The sequence below is a fragment of the Mandrillus leucophaeus genome, unplaced genomic scaffold, assembly GCF_000951045.1.
Source record: "Mandrillus leucophaeus isolate KB7577 unplaced genomic scaffold, Mleu.le_1.0 Scaffold309, whole genome shotgun sequence".
In the NCBI taxonomy this organism is placed as follows: domain Eukaryota; kingdom Metazoa; phylum Chordata; class Mammalia; order Primates; family Cercopithecidae; genus Mandrillus; species Mandrillus leucophaeus.
In genome coordinates this window covers 2,921,795-2,935,633 of record NW_012103243.1, presented here as the reverse complement: position 1 = coordinate 2,935,633, position 13,839 = coordinate 2,921,795, and the positions used below count along the sequence as shown (strand labels likewise).

Below are 13,839 nucleotides of genomic sequence, written 5' to 3'. Positions count from 1 at the left end.
ATCAGTTGTGGTAATTTCATCCTCTTTATCCATGTTTGGTAGAGGATAGACATCTGCCTGAGACATTGTTGTGTAGAGGTGCATTGCTTGGATCTGGGATAGCCATCTTGTGCTCTTAATGCAAAGGCCAAGAGAATCAGAGAGATGCCAGAACTTCAACATTGTGAAACAGCTGAACAAAAACGGAAGTATTTATCTCAAAGATTTTTGTGATGGGGAAAATGAAATGCTTATTTCAACATTAATTGGTATTTCTGTTACTTGTAGTCGAAAGTATTCTTTACTTAGAGTAAGAAGTGTAAGCAGTGAACTCTGTATCACAGAGAACAACATATCAGGGTGATAGAATCTGGATATTTTTGCCATCCAAATCTCATGTTGAATTGTAATCCCCAGTGCTGGAAGGGGAGCCTGGTGGGAGGTGTTTGTATCATGGGGGAAGATACTTCATGGCTTAGTACTGTCTTCAAGACAGTGAGTGAGTTCTTGCAAGATATGGTCATTTAAAAGTGCGTGGCACCTCCTTCCCCAACTCTCTCTCCCTCTTGCTCTTGCTTGCCCCACCTGATAGGTCTGCTCCCCCTTTGCCTTCTGCCATGATTGCAAGCTTCCTGAGGACTCCCCAGAAGCAGATGCCACTATGCTTCCTGGACAGCCTGCAGAAACACGAGCCAATTAAACCTCTCTTCTTATAAATTACCCAGTCTCAGGTATTTCTTTATAGCAGTGCAAGAATGTCTAATATACAGAGGAAAGATGTGATCTCTGAAAAGATTCCTTGGAAACCATCACTTTAATTTCTCAGACACATGTCCTTCATCATCAATACATTGGAGCCATAGACCCTCTCATACTTACAATCACATTCTAAGATATATTTACAAAAGTAATCTTGGAATTCACTTTACAAGCAAGAACATTTTTTCATTATTCATAATTTGTACTTACTTTATAAGCACTATCATTTTTATCATACCACTTGGTGGATAAAAATTACATATTCACAAGAAAGTCAACCAGTGCAAATTTTTGGATAAAACTTTAGAGCTAGGAAAAAACAGAAAAATCACATAGATCTTCTGCATAGTTTTGCAGATAAGGAAATTCAGACCTAGATGCTGTACTAAATGCCTTGCTAAAATCCTAGAACCAACCCTTCCTTTTTATTTTTCTTTTCCACAAAAATTATAATCAGTCCCATTGCTATCAAGTAGATTTTCTCTTTGTTCTCAGAATAAGAAATATGAAAAAAAATTATTTTAAATCTCTAAGAGGAAGGGTTAAGTTTTCCTGACATTCCCTATAATTAGTATATCTTATCAATAACATATGCACCTAAAATATCAAATTTAAAGTGGAATGTTTTAATAAAACATAACCAAAAGGACCTACCTAAGTGCATACACAATGACAAGAAGCACTTGGTCAGCCTCATTCATTACCTCTGTGACATTCATGCATATTTGCTAAATATCTTGTTTTATATCATGTTCTCTATCAGGTCTTTTTCTCCAGACCTAGTCCTGTATTACACAAGAACTAGAAGTCAGTCTGAGCATAAGAACAGTACTAGAAAGTAATACCAATATAATTTATTCTTCCTGTCCCTCTAGCTATTACTCTATATATTTCCAGGTTTTTTTTTTTTTTTGCCAGGTTAAAGCAGGGGAAGGCCGGGGAGAAAAGATACTTAGATACTTACAGCCATCAACGATTACTTGAAAAGCAACTATTCAGGGAAAAAGGGGAGGTAAAAGTCGAATCTGCCTAGGCGTTGTTTACATATTAAAAGTAAAGATGAAGCAGTGGCATTAGGAAGCATACATACAGGCTCTGGCATATTTCCTTAAATTGAATAAATGCTTTTTATAGACTCCTTTACATGAAACAATTTAGTCATTAAAAAGAGAACTATGCAGTAGAATATGCCACTTCAGTCCAGATTAGTAATAATTTTGTAAATGCACTCGCAAAAATTTTTCTTAGATTATTTTACAACAAACTCTGCGTGAAATGTAGTGGCACATGAAGAAAAATTGCTTAGCTACAGTTGGTTTTGATGCCATACCATAGGAGCCATGGAGGGGACTCATTCAATATAGCTTTTCATGCTGTTCCCATTTCCATTTTCATAAGGCACCATGATCCCTGAGTGAAAAGAATTGCTCCTAGTCTGCTGCAGATAGGAATATGATCAGTAACCTTAAATCCCTTTCTTTGTAAAATCAGAAACATGCAATACAGTTAGAATTCAGAATTTCTATAAAACAAATTTCCCAGACAGGTATCTGAGGCTCCTGCTCCTTTTGGAAAATCCGTATTTATCTTCTATGTCCACCACTCAGTCTCTAAATTTTACTGCCCTTCTGGTCCCACAGTGTTGGCTAAAATCTGGATATTTCTGATCATGCTTCTTTGGTGCTAATCGTGGACACTGAGCAGGCCAGTATTTGGATGGATGACTGGGGTAGGAAGCCTCCACGATTGCCCCCAATGATTCCCCCATCCTGGTATTTACATATTTGCATAGGCCCCTCCAATGTTGTACCAGGATTGGTCTAAGTGACCAACAGAATACAGCAGAGGCGAAGGTATGTCACTTCTGAGATTAGGTCATAAAAGACACTGCAACTTCTGTTTGGGCCTCTCTTTCTCTCTCTCTCTCTGTCAGATAATTTGCTTTGGGGGAAGCCAGCTGCCATGTTGTAAGCAGCCATATGGAGAGATCCATATGGTGAGAACTGAGACCTCCAGCCTACAGTCACGTGAGGGAGCCTGGAAGCGGATTCCCCTGCCCTGTCATATCTTCAGATGACTGCAGCCCTGTCCAACACCTTGAGTGCAACCTCACGAGAGACCTTGAGACAGAACCACCCAAATAAGTTACTCCCAGGTTCCTGACTCTCAGAAATTGTATAAGATTATAGATATTTGTTGTTTTAAGCGGTTAAAGTTTTCAAGTAATTTGTTATGTGGCCTAATACAAAGCAAAAGGTACTACAGGTTTTTGTTTTGTTTTGCTTTTCTTCTAATTTTTAAGTGACTTGAGGATAAGGGCCACATCTTATTCATCTACAGGTTTAGCAGAGTGCTTAAGGACATAGCAGATCCAATAACCATTTTCTGAATGAATGATCCTCTCCTTCCTGTTTTTATCATTAAAGTAAATTCAATGACAATTACACTTCCAGACTTCTGGCTTAACTAAGGAATTTTTTTTTTTTTAATACTGTGGTTTAATCCAGAGAATACAGAAGAGAAAAAAATTCTGAAATGAGATCACTTTTTAGAAGGTCCAAGTTTTTAAATGCTCCTACCATTAAGAGTTCAATATAAATTTACAATGAGGCTCACTGAGCAATTTAGGAAGCCTTGGCCTTCTGCCTTATAAGCATTCATGATTACAAACTAAAACTTGGCCTCACCAGCTAAGACATGACAGCATGATGGGAAAGACTAAAGGCTGACGTAAGTGTAAAAGAAATAAACTCCTGTAGGTCTTGGGTTTAGGGAGCATTATTTATACTCAATGCGACTTGGGGAAAAAAAATCCTAAAGGTAAGTCTCTCTTAGTAACTTAGATCACTTGGGGGGAATCCGGGAGTAAATACTTTCTCTGTTTCCGTAAGTAGGAACTATATTCTGCAGTAGCAGGAGTTAGTTCTGATAGATACTTCATAGTATATCCATCCCTCCAGATCCACCATCCACCATAGTCTGATAAGTTCCTACTGGGAAAACACAGGTTACATAAAGGGGTAAAATAATCCCATTACCATGTAGAGAAATAAAGATGCATCCATTTGGAAACCTCTTAGGAGATGTGCTTACTTGAGCTGACATTTACTAACAGAGCAACATTTCTCTTTTTTCCCACTGACTAAGCCCCTTTCCTAGACAATGATCTCCTCTGAGAGATAGTTATTAGAATTATTACTCCAGAGTGTTAGTGAAAAGGGTTCACTGAGTAGAAAGAAGAAAAGCAAAGATTTTGCTCAGCACAGTTAAAGTTTTACCAAAGGGAAGTTCAAGTTGCATGAATGAAAAGGACAGCCTTTCACTGGGAAATAATTTCCCTGGATTGCACAGGCTATACCTTCAGGGAACATGAACCAGGATAATCTCTAGCCTTCTTCTCTTCAGGGAAAGAAACGACTCAGCAAATGCTATCTTTCTTGTCTCCACCCTAAACTAGGTGACAACTAAATACAGCTCAGGAAGCCAACGGTCAGAACCATTTTTTAGTTTTGTTGTCTAAGAAATTCACTAAAATATTAAAAGAGAAAATAACTGAATGGGGTGGTACAAAAAAGGGCCTCAGGTTCAGTTAATTTCTATTCCGGAAAACAAGCTTTGATTCTTGCATCACTTGACAAAGACTGCTTACTTCTCAAAAATGTGAGTACTGACCCAAAGACATGAAATAACATGTTCTAAAGACTAAACCTTAAACTAACCAGACTCACTGGAAAAATAAATGAACAGCTATGTTCTTTAATGTACATGTGTTTTTTCATTAAAATAAACAAATAGATTAAAATACATTAAATTTTATTTTATTGTATTTATTTTATTTTATGTATTTTCTTTTTTTTTTTTTTTTGAGCCAGAGTCTCACTTTGTTGCCCCGACTGGAGTGCAGTGGTGAGATCTTGGCTCACTGCAACAGCTCCCTGGATTCAAGCGATTCTCCTGCCTCAGCCTCCCGAGTAACCGGGATTACAGGCGCATGCCACTGCACCTGGTCTCTAAATTGTAATATATATGTTTAAAACATGAATACAATTCTAGGAAAACAAAGGCAATTTAAATTTTGAATCTTGGAATTTTGATGTTAAGAAGTTAAAGATTGTGATGTCTCCTTCCTCTCAGGAATCATCTGTAAAACAAGGAGACAAAAACAGAAAAACATTCTCCATCTTTAATGGAAATAGGAGTCACAGGTGAACCTGAACCATGGTATATGAAGCTACAAAGCAGAGTGCAGAATAGTAACTGATCAAGAGGTATACAGGAAGTGAACCATAAACACAGACTGAATGGGATGTCAACAAGAAGCAGGACTCTTCTCCCCAAAATCTCAGGCATCATGGGGCATTGTATACCAGATATTGGTGTAGGTCATGGGTCACGCCTGTGAGGCCTGGGGCTGAAAACAAGTGGGGCTGGCTGAAGTCGGCCTCAACATCCTCCACCTACTTCCTAAAAGGCAGAGCAACCATTCTTCCTCCCTACTTTCTCTTTGTAAAAACTTAGCTACAGAAGTTCTGATAACAGAAATAGAAGGAGCAGTGGGGTGAGGAAGAAGCAGAGGGGTGCTGTGAGACACCCTGCTGAAAATGAGAGCATTACAGGAAAGCATGCATACCCTTACCCCACTTCCCCACTGGGCTCCCAGATGCCCTCGGGCAATTGTATATCTCCAAGGCAGACCACTGCAGGACCCTGCTCTGGAGAAAAAGAATGTTCTAGCGAAAAGGCCCAGAGACACCAATATTGAGGGCTATTGGGATGCCCTCAATAGCAACAACAACAATAGCAAAACTGGCTCCCTAGAAGATCACCCTAAAGTAGAAAGAACCCATTCACAGTTCCTATCATTGCATCTAAGGATCACTATTGTAGTGCCTCACTCTTAAATATGAAAGAAACTAGCATTTGAGTGGTTTCTTATCCTGTGTTATTAATAAATACACAGTCTTCCAAATCTTAAAAAAAAAAAAAAATCCTTCACTGGCCTCTACTGTCTCTTCTAGCTTTAATCCAATTTCCTTCCTTCTTCTCCCTGTCTCACTTTCTGAAGAACTTCATCTTCCACCTTCCCGAGCTCCTGGCATCTCTTTAACCCTGAGGTCTGATTTTACCACCAGCCCTCTCCACACTTTCTAACGTTCAAAGCCAGAAATTTCTTGGTGGATTTTCCTGCTTGTATGACACTCATTCGCAGACACCCAAGCTCAAAATGTCAGCATCACTTTTTTAAAAATTAAACTTCCTTAATTTTATTTATTTATTTTTGGCTTTTTTTAGACGTAGTCTCGCCCTGTCACCCAGGCTGGAGTGCAGTGGCACGATCTCAGCTCACTATAAATTCTGCCTCCCAGGTTCAAGCGATTCTCCTTCCTCAGCCTCCCGAGTAGCTGGGATTACAGGCGTGTGCCACCACTCGTGGCTAATTTTTGTATTTTTAGTAGAGACAGGGTTTCACCATGTTAGTCAGCCTGGTCTCGAACTCCTGACCTCATGATCCGCCTGCCTTGGCCTTTCAAAGTTCTGGGATTACAGGCGTGAGCCACCACGTGCGGCCTCCTATTGTTAACATCTCGCATTAGGATAGTACATTTGTCACAAATAACAAAACAATATTGATACATTATTAGTAACAAAACTCCATACTGTATTCAGATTTTCTTAATGTTTACCTGTTCTTCTTCTGTTTCAGGATCCCACCGAGGATGAGGATGTCATATTACACTGAGCTGCCATAACTCCTTAGGCTTCTCCTGAATGTCACCAAATACCTTCTCAGTTTCCATAAGTGGGAACTATGTTCTGCAGTAGCAGGAGTTAGTTCTGATAGATACTTCACAGTATCCCCATCCCTCCAGATCCACCAACTCACATAGTCTGATAAATCCCTCTTGGGAAAACAAAGGTTCCATAAAGGGGAAAAAAAATAAATCCCATTACCTTAGGATTTTCCTTGTTTTTGATGACCTTGATAGTTCTGATCAGGTCTTTTGTAAAATTCCTCAACTGAGATTTGCCTGATGTTTTTTTGGGGATCAGACAGGGGTTGTGGGTTTGGGGGAGGGAGACCACAGACATAGAGTGTTGTTTTCATCACATCATATCAAGGGTGTGTACTACCAACATGACTTAATACTGTTGATGCTGACCTTGATCACCTGCTTAAGGTAGTGTTTGTCTAGCTTCTCTCCTGTAAATTATTCTTTTCTACCCCTTATTTTGTACTGTACTTTTAGAAGGAAGTACAGCTCACACTCAGGGACCGGAGAGTCATGCTCTACCTCCTATAGGGCAGAGTATCTATAGAGATTATTTGGAATTTTTCTCAGCATCACTTTTGACCCCTCTTTTGTCCTTCCTCCTCAATCTGTGCATTTTCCCAAAAGTAAGCAGTATGGTTTTGCCTGGAATCAGATCCTGTAATGCAAAACCCTGATTCTTTTCATTGAACCAAGAGAGAACATTAATTATGCCTGGGACCTTAGGGCTTCCATCTTTCCTTCTTCTTTCTGTTTTCTTTGCTTTCTCTTCCTCAACACATACTTCTTGTCTGCAACCTCCCAGGCATTGTATTAACTTTAGAAACACAGCAGTAAGCGAAAAAGACATTGTCCCCGAGGGTCCAAAGGCTTGTAATAGTGCCATCCAATTTAGCTAGGGAGTCACAGAAGACTTCCCTGAGGAGGGGACCTTTAAGATATGAATGGTAAGTCTATGAACAAATTCCTCTATAAGTAAGAGAGCACTCACGATAGAGGTCCTGCATGTGCAAAGTTCTGGCATGTGAGGGAGTTTGGAGGAAGCACTGTAGTACAGTTAACAAGGAAAAGAGGATGAAAAAGGCCTCCAGAAAGCCAGGAAGGGCTGCCTCCTGAAAATCCTGCAAGCTACTTGTGATCATCAACAGCAGGGCAGTGTCATGACCAGATTGGAATTTTAAATAGATTGTTACAAGGGAAGAATCCTTTTAGGTAGTAAGAGTGGATGTAGGATAACTGGTTAGGAGACCTTTGCAGAAGTCCGGACTGAGGTGATGGTAGCTTGGCTTAGAGTAGGAATTGTGGTGATAGAGAAAATTGTACAGATTTAACAAACAGACTGAAATATGGGATCTTAGCTGAGTGAACTACACTCTCTTACCTTAGTTTCTTCATCTTTACAAGCGGGATAATAATATACCTACCTATGGAGCTGTTGTGGAATAATGGGTTAATATATGCAAAGCATTTAAAGAAGTGCTTGATTCGTATTAATTGCCATTAATAATACCAGTTAAATCATCATGAAAAGGTGTCTAAATCATCACAGTCTTAGACCTAAATCAGCTGGAGAATCAATCCCCTCACTGACAAAATGAAGAGGCTTGGCTATATAATTTCCAAGACCTTCTCTAGTCCTAAATGGTTAATTTTCATAACCATTATTCTTTGCTAGTCCAAGAAGACTATATGCTCTGATGTAAGCTGTCCCCAAAGAGCCCACTCAGTAAATGTAACCTTATCTTACTTAACCTACACCTTTGAAATTCCTATCAGACCCTTTTAAAAACACCAACAAAGGGGGAAAAATATTCTCTTGACTAAGGAATTCCGATAAACATGAAATTGATTTTTCATTCCTAAACATTTCACATTCAGGACCAGCAGAATGTGGTCTACCATTTCTGTTGGTTTCAGAATGGTCCTGTCTTGCTTCTTCTTCCATATTCTAAAAGTATTTCCCTAGCAATACACCACCCACACAACTACAATTTAAACGATGATTTTGATTCCTCAGGATAGGAGGTGATGATTATAATCACTCAAGCAGGGAGGCACAATGAAGAGGGGCCCTTGACCTCCAGGAGCTCACAATTTACCTACCAAGGTAAGGTTAATCCATACAAAAGAAGACTGAATATAAGAATGTAGAAGTTATGAATGGTTTCTCAATTCAGACTCTAGATGGACTGGAAAGAATGCACAGGAAAGAAAATGAGGAATATGCAATGACAGAAAGAGCCAAGAACACTGGCATATATGATCACAACTACGTTTTCATATCAGTAAAAGGTTTGCAAAATCTTACACACCAAGGGGACAAAATTTTGCTTCTACCAATCCCAGGCACATCATACATTCATAAACACAAACTAGAAAAAGCAAAACAGAAACATTCCGGGCACTTCCATGGGACTGGGTGAATTTATCTGGAATGATAACGGCACACGTTTCATTAGTCAGTAATTTGGGATTATCACTTATGTAGCCCTAGAACCGTGTAATGTTCTTAAGGAAAGGGAGTCTCCCCCAGCCCCCCAAAAACCCCACATTTATTTGCAAATAAAAATATCCTTACTTATTGCTGTGAGGGGGAGAGGAATCTCAGCACTCAAATGAAATTATGCTAAAACAAAGAAAAGAAACAGAAGGTGCTAAATTAAGAAATGTAGATTAAAAATTCAGTTGTAAATAAGCTAACATTGCAGGTAAATTTGAACTAATAAAACAGATGATGTTACTGAAAACTTAACACCTCTCAACACAGCTGTCTGCCCAGTCAGGAAACCATTAACATACTGTCACCAGTACCCCCAGCACATTGATGATACGAATTCTAAAATCAATCCAGAACAACAAATGGAATGAACCACCAAGGAACCAATGACACATGGGCTTTCTCAATTGCCTTTTCATGGTGCACCACTGTACACTGAAAAATTTGCAAAAGCAGCAAGAACACAGGCTGGACAAAAAAGGGAGGGAAGTGGTAGACAACTTTGAAAAGCAAGTGCAAATATTTCAACCAACACACAAGACTGCTTAAGCAACATCTATCCAAAATACACAGTTAATAAACAGGGATATACATAGGGGGTTGTTAAAAGCCATGAAAACACCCCTTTAATAATGATAAGTCATTATATACAGTACTGTATTTTAATAAGAAAGAAACATCATTTTCTCAAATTGAAATACCAAGGCAGGGGTCCTTAATTACTTTTGTGCCAGAAGCTCCTTTGAGGATCTGATGAAAGCTGGGGACTTTCTCTGCAGAAAACTGCATATGCTCATAAAATTTAGTATTCCATTTCACAGAGGTTACTAACTCCCACCTCTGCCCATTGTCAAACTCATCCCTACATGAGTCCTCTGTTATCTTGTGGGTTCATATGTTAAAGGCTTATAAACCCATCAGTTTATAAAGCCCTGTACTAAAGAAACACGCTTTCAGACCTTAGGACAAGAGTTTGAAGGTGTTAATGTATTAACAAACTGAATAGGAATTATAAGAAACATTTCATTTAATTGATTGTGTGGTATACAATGATATCCATTTAATTTCACACCGATTCTTTTTTTAAAACGTTATTGTATATTTTTAAAGCATACAATATGTTTTGATATACACATACTGTAATGGTTACTATAATCGAGCAAATTAACATATCTATCATCTCACGATTGCCCATTTTTTATTTATTGCAAGCACACCTAAAATCTACATTTTTAGCAAAAATTCCAAATACAATACTATTAACTGTAGTCCTCATGTTGTACATTAGATCTCTAGACTTGTTCATTCAACATATTTGCTATTTCAGAAGAAAATAAATTGAATTTTTTTGAGATGGGATCTTGCTATGTTGTCCAGGCTGGACTCGAACTCCTCCTGTCTTCAAGTAATCCTCCTGCCTTGGCCTCCAGAGTAGCTATGGCTACAGGCATGCCAGCACTCCTAGTTCTATATCAGCCATTTTGTATCCTGTGACCTACTACTACCTACCCCATTTCCGACAACTCCCTGCCCCCTGCCCTTGTTAGCCACTGTATTATTCTTTATCACTCTGTATTCAACTTTTCTTTTTCGAAGATTCCACATATAAGTGAGATCATCTAGTATTTATTCTTCTGTGTCTGGCTTATTTCACTTAATGTACTGTCTTTCAGGTTCATTCATGTTGTGGCAAATGAAAAGATAACCTTCTTCTTAAAGGCTGAATAATATTACATTGTAAAAATATACCACAGTTTCTTTATCCACTCATCTATTGATGGACACTTAGGTTGTTTTCATATCTTGGATGTTGGGAATAATGCTGCAATGAACATGGGTGTGCAGATAGCAGATATCTTTACAAGGTAGTGATTTCATTTCCTTTGGTTATATACTCAGAAGAGAGATTGTGGGGTCACATGGTAGTTCTATTTTTTAATTTCTTTAGGAATGTCCATACTGTTTTTATAATGGGGGCACTGATCTACATGCTCACCAAGAGTGTACAGCGTTTCCTTTTCTGCAAACCTTTGCCAACATTTCTTATCTCTTGTCTTTAAGAATAGCCATCCTAACAGGTGTGAGATGATATGTCATTGTGGTTTTGATTTGCATTTCCCTAATGATTAATGATATTGAGCACCTTTTCATAGACCTGTTGGTCATTTTTCTGTCTTCTTTGGGAAAATGTATATTCAGGCCCTTTACCCATTCTTTAAAAAATTGGATGGTTTCCCTGCTATTAAGTTGTGTGAGTTACCGATTCTTGATAATGAGGAGTTGATTTCTACTTCAGAGGGAATCCTGCTTATCTGTTTTTCCATCTGGTCCCTATTGCGTACATTTGAGGCATCCCATTACTCAAAAATACTCTGCAGGTGGAAAGCAGGAAACATTTTTTATAAAAAGAAGAGACAAAAATGAGCTAGTTGTACACTTGTTAGATCTGGTAATCAGTTTGTTTGCTTACTCATTCAATCAACAAACCCTGAATACTGACTATGTGTCAGAATAATGGTTAAAAAAAGACAATGTCCCTTCCCTCAAAGAGTAAACCATGCAGTGCAGTGACTGGAGAAGCATCAAACTAGGCTGTGATGCCGTGTCGACAGCTTGAGGTGTGCTTTTTTCTGCTTGGGGAAGTGTGGAAGTTGAGCCTTATGGAGGCCAAGCAAGTTTTACCCAGGGAAGAAGGAATAGTAATGCACATCTTCCCAAGAAAATGGGGCATTGGGACAAAGGAAGTGGGAGGATTGCAATTTGCTTGGGTCAAACTGGGCATTTTTAGAAGAAGCATGGCAGTAAGAAAAGTCAAAAAAGAGAAAATTCACTGAGCAGTGTCTGATATTGCCAAAAGCTGGCTTAAAATATCCAATAAAAGTTGTAGTTGGAAAAGAAATAGAAATGCATGAACAAAATCAAGTAACTATATTCAGGACCAGCTACATAATTTGTGGGGACCCGTGCAAAGTGAAAATATCAGGCACCTCGTTGAAATATTACTAAGAATTTCAAGATGGCAACAGCAGAGTAGTAAACCAAGCACAGGGCACTTCTGAGCACGGGGCCCTGTGTGACTGCACAGGTGACACATCCATGAATTCTGATTGTATTAGACAGAAAATTTCAGATGTTTATGCCCATCCTTTACTACCCCAGTTAAATATCCCCTATTTCTCAAAATGATCACCAAGAAGCACTTAATATGTGCTAAGCACCAGGCTGGGAACGTTATTCACTTAATTTTCTCAGCAAACCTATGAGCTAGATATTACTATTCCCACTTATAGATTATAAAACCAAAGTTAAAAGAGGAAAAGCAATACTAAAAGGAAAAGTGATTTTACATATCTTGAAGACATTCCCTCAATTTCTCATGCCATGCCGTTTTAGTGAGTGCTCTATCGTCTTTCGTATGTGCGTATTTTCATTTCTTTCTGTGGGTTCGTGTTTGCCTGGGCCATGAAAGTCCAGATTCTGTGACATCAGCCAGGGAGTTTGCGCTTATATGAGTAAAAACTGGAGTGAGAAGGGCCACAGTTCACCATCCCAATGACATTACTCCACAGCGTCCCCCAACAGCTTTCTCTGGTAAGAACGTTGGGTGGATGTGGAGGGAACGGAATGCTGGCACACTCAGAAATGTCCCTTTTCAATACAGACACAGTTCTAAGGATAAATTATACATTGAAATAGCACATCCACACTACACAAGTACAAAATCTATTTTAAAAGAAGTTATTACATCTTCAGAACCTACAGTAATTTCTGATTTCTCCCTGCAAACCTCCAATTAATAGTTTCTTGAAACAAAGGCCCAGTAGAGTGTTCAGATTCTTGAGTGTCCCCCGCCCCATCACCAAATGCTGCTGAATAACCAACCTATGGCAATCCACAAAATCCACTTTTTCCACTTACAGATGAGAATAAGAACTGCCACAATCACAACAGAATATTAATTCAACAGTAAGCACCAAAGAATCTAAATATTTACTAAAATCCCTTAGATTTTTGTCTAGACGTTGTTTTAGCTTATTTAAACAGGACATTCCTCTTACATTTTGGGCGGGAGGAGTTTGGTGGTGTATTCAGGGCTCTCTGTCCAGCCTCTGCCTTTGGTCTTAGCTGTACTCACTCCATCCCTGCAGCTCCGAGCCCTTAGTGTGATTAATAGCTCTGCCAGCCATTCCTATTTAAAAACTATTCCTACTTTATGTCTTTTTTTCTACCCGTCCCTGATTTTCTCTGATCCTTATTTTGCCCCCAAGTAAAAATTACCCACTGTTAAGAGTTTTATTCCCACTCCAAAGCCTTGTAACTTTATTCCACATCTTTTTGTTTTGGGGAGCTTTTGTTGAATAGATAATAGGGCAAAGCCTACTCACATTAAACAAGTAACTGACCAAAAGGTTCTAACACAGGTTAATAATCTGCCAGTACCTCTCTCCCTCCATCTGCCCTCCCTTTCCAAATCCACAACTTTAAGCCAGGAGAAAAAAAAATATTCATACCACCAAATGGTATACCCTCTCACACCAAGCAAGCAGCACTTCCCTTGTTCTGCTTCTGCACTGGAAGTGTAAGTTGCATTTTCAAAATTATTCTGTCAGCCCTGTGACAATTTAATTAATTTATTTATTTATCCAGCTTCTCAACTCTGTTTGGGTAGCAATGTCTCATCAATATCTCATTCAGGTGTAGCATGGAAAAGCCTAACAACCTCAGGCCGGCAGCCAAGCTTACCAGTGACTGACGCTCGCTTAACTGAGCAAAGATTTGCTCTGCACAGAGTGGGGCTTGACTATACAAGAACCAGTAGTGACAGCAAGGATG

General features: G+C 39.0%; 1 protein-coding gene across 11 annotated transcripts in view; it reads right to left on the bottom strand.

Moving 5' to 3' along the window:
- The window catches only part of ESRRG (estrogen-related receptor gamma), a 683,317-nt gene that overhangs the window by 299,076 nt on the left and 370,402 nt on the right, over positions 1–13,839 (bottom strand). The gene's annotated exons all lie outside the window — the stretch shown is intronic.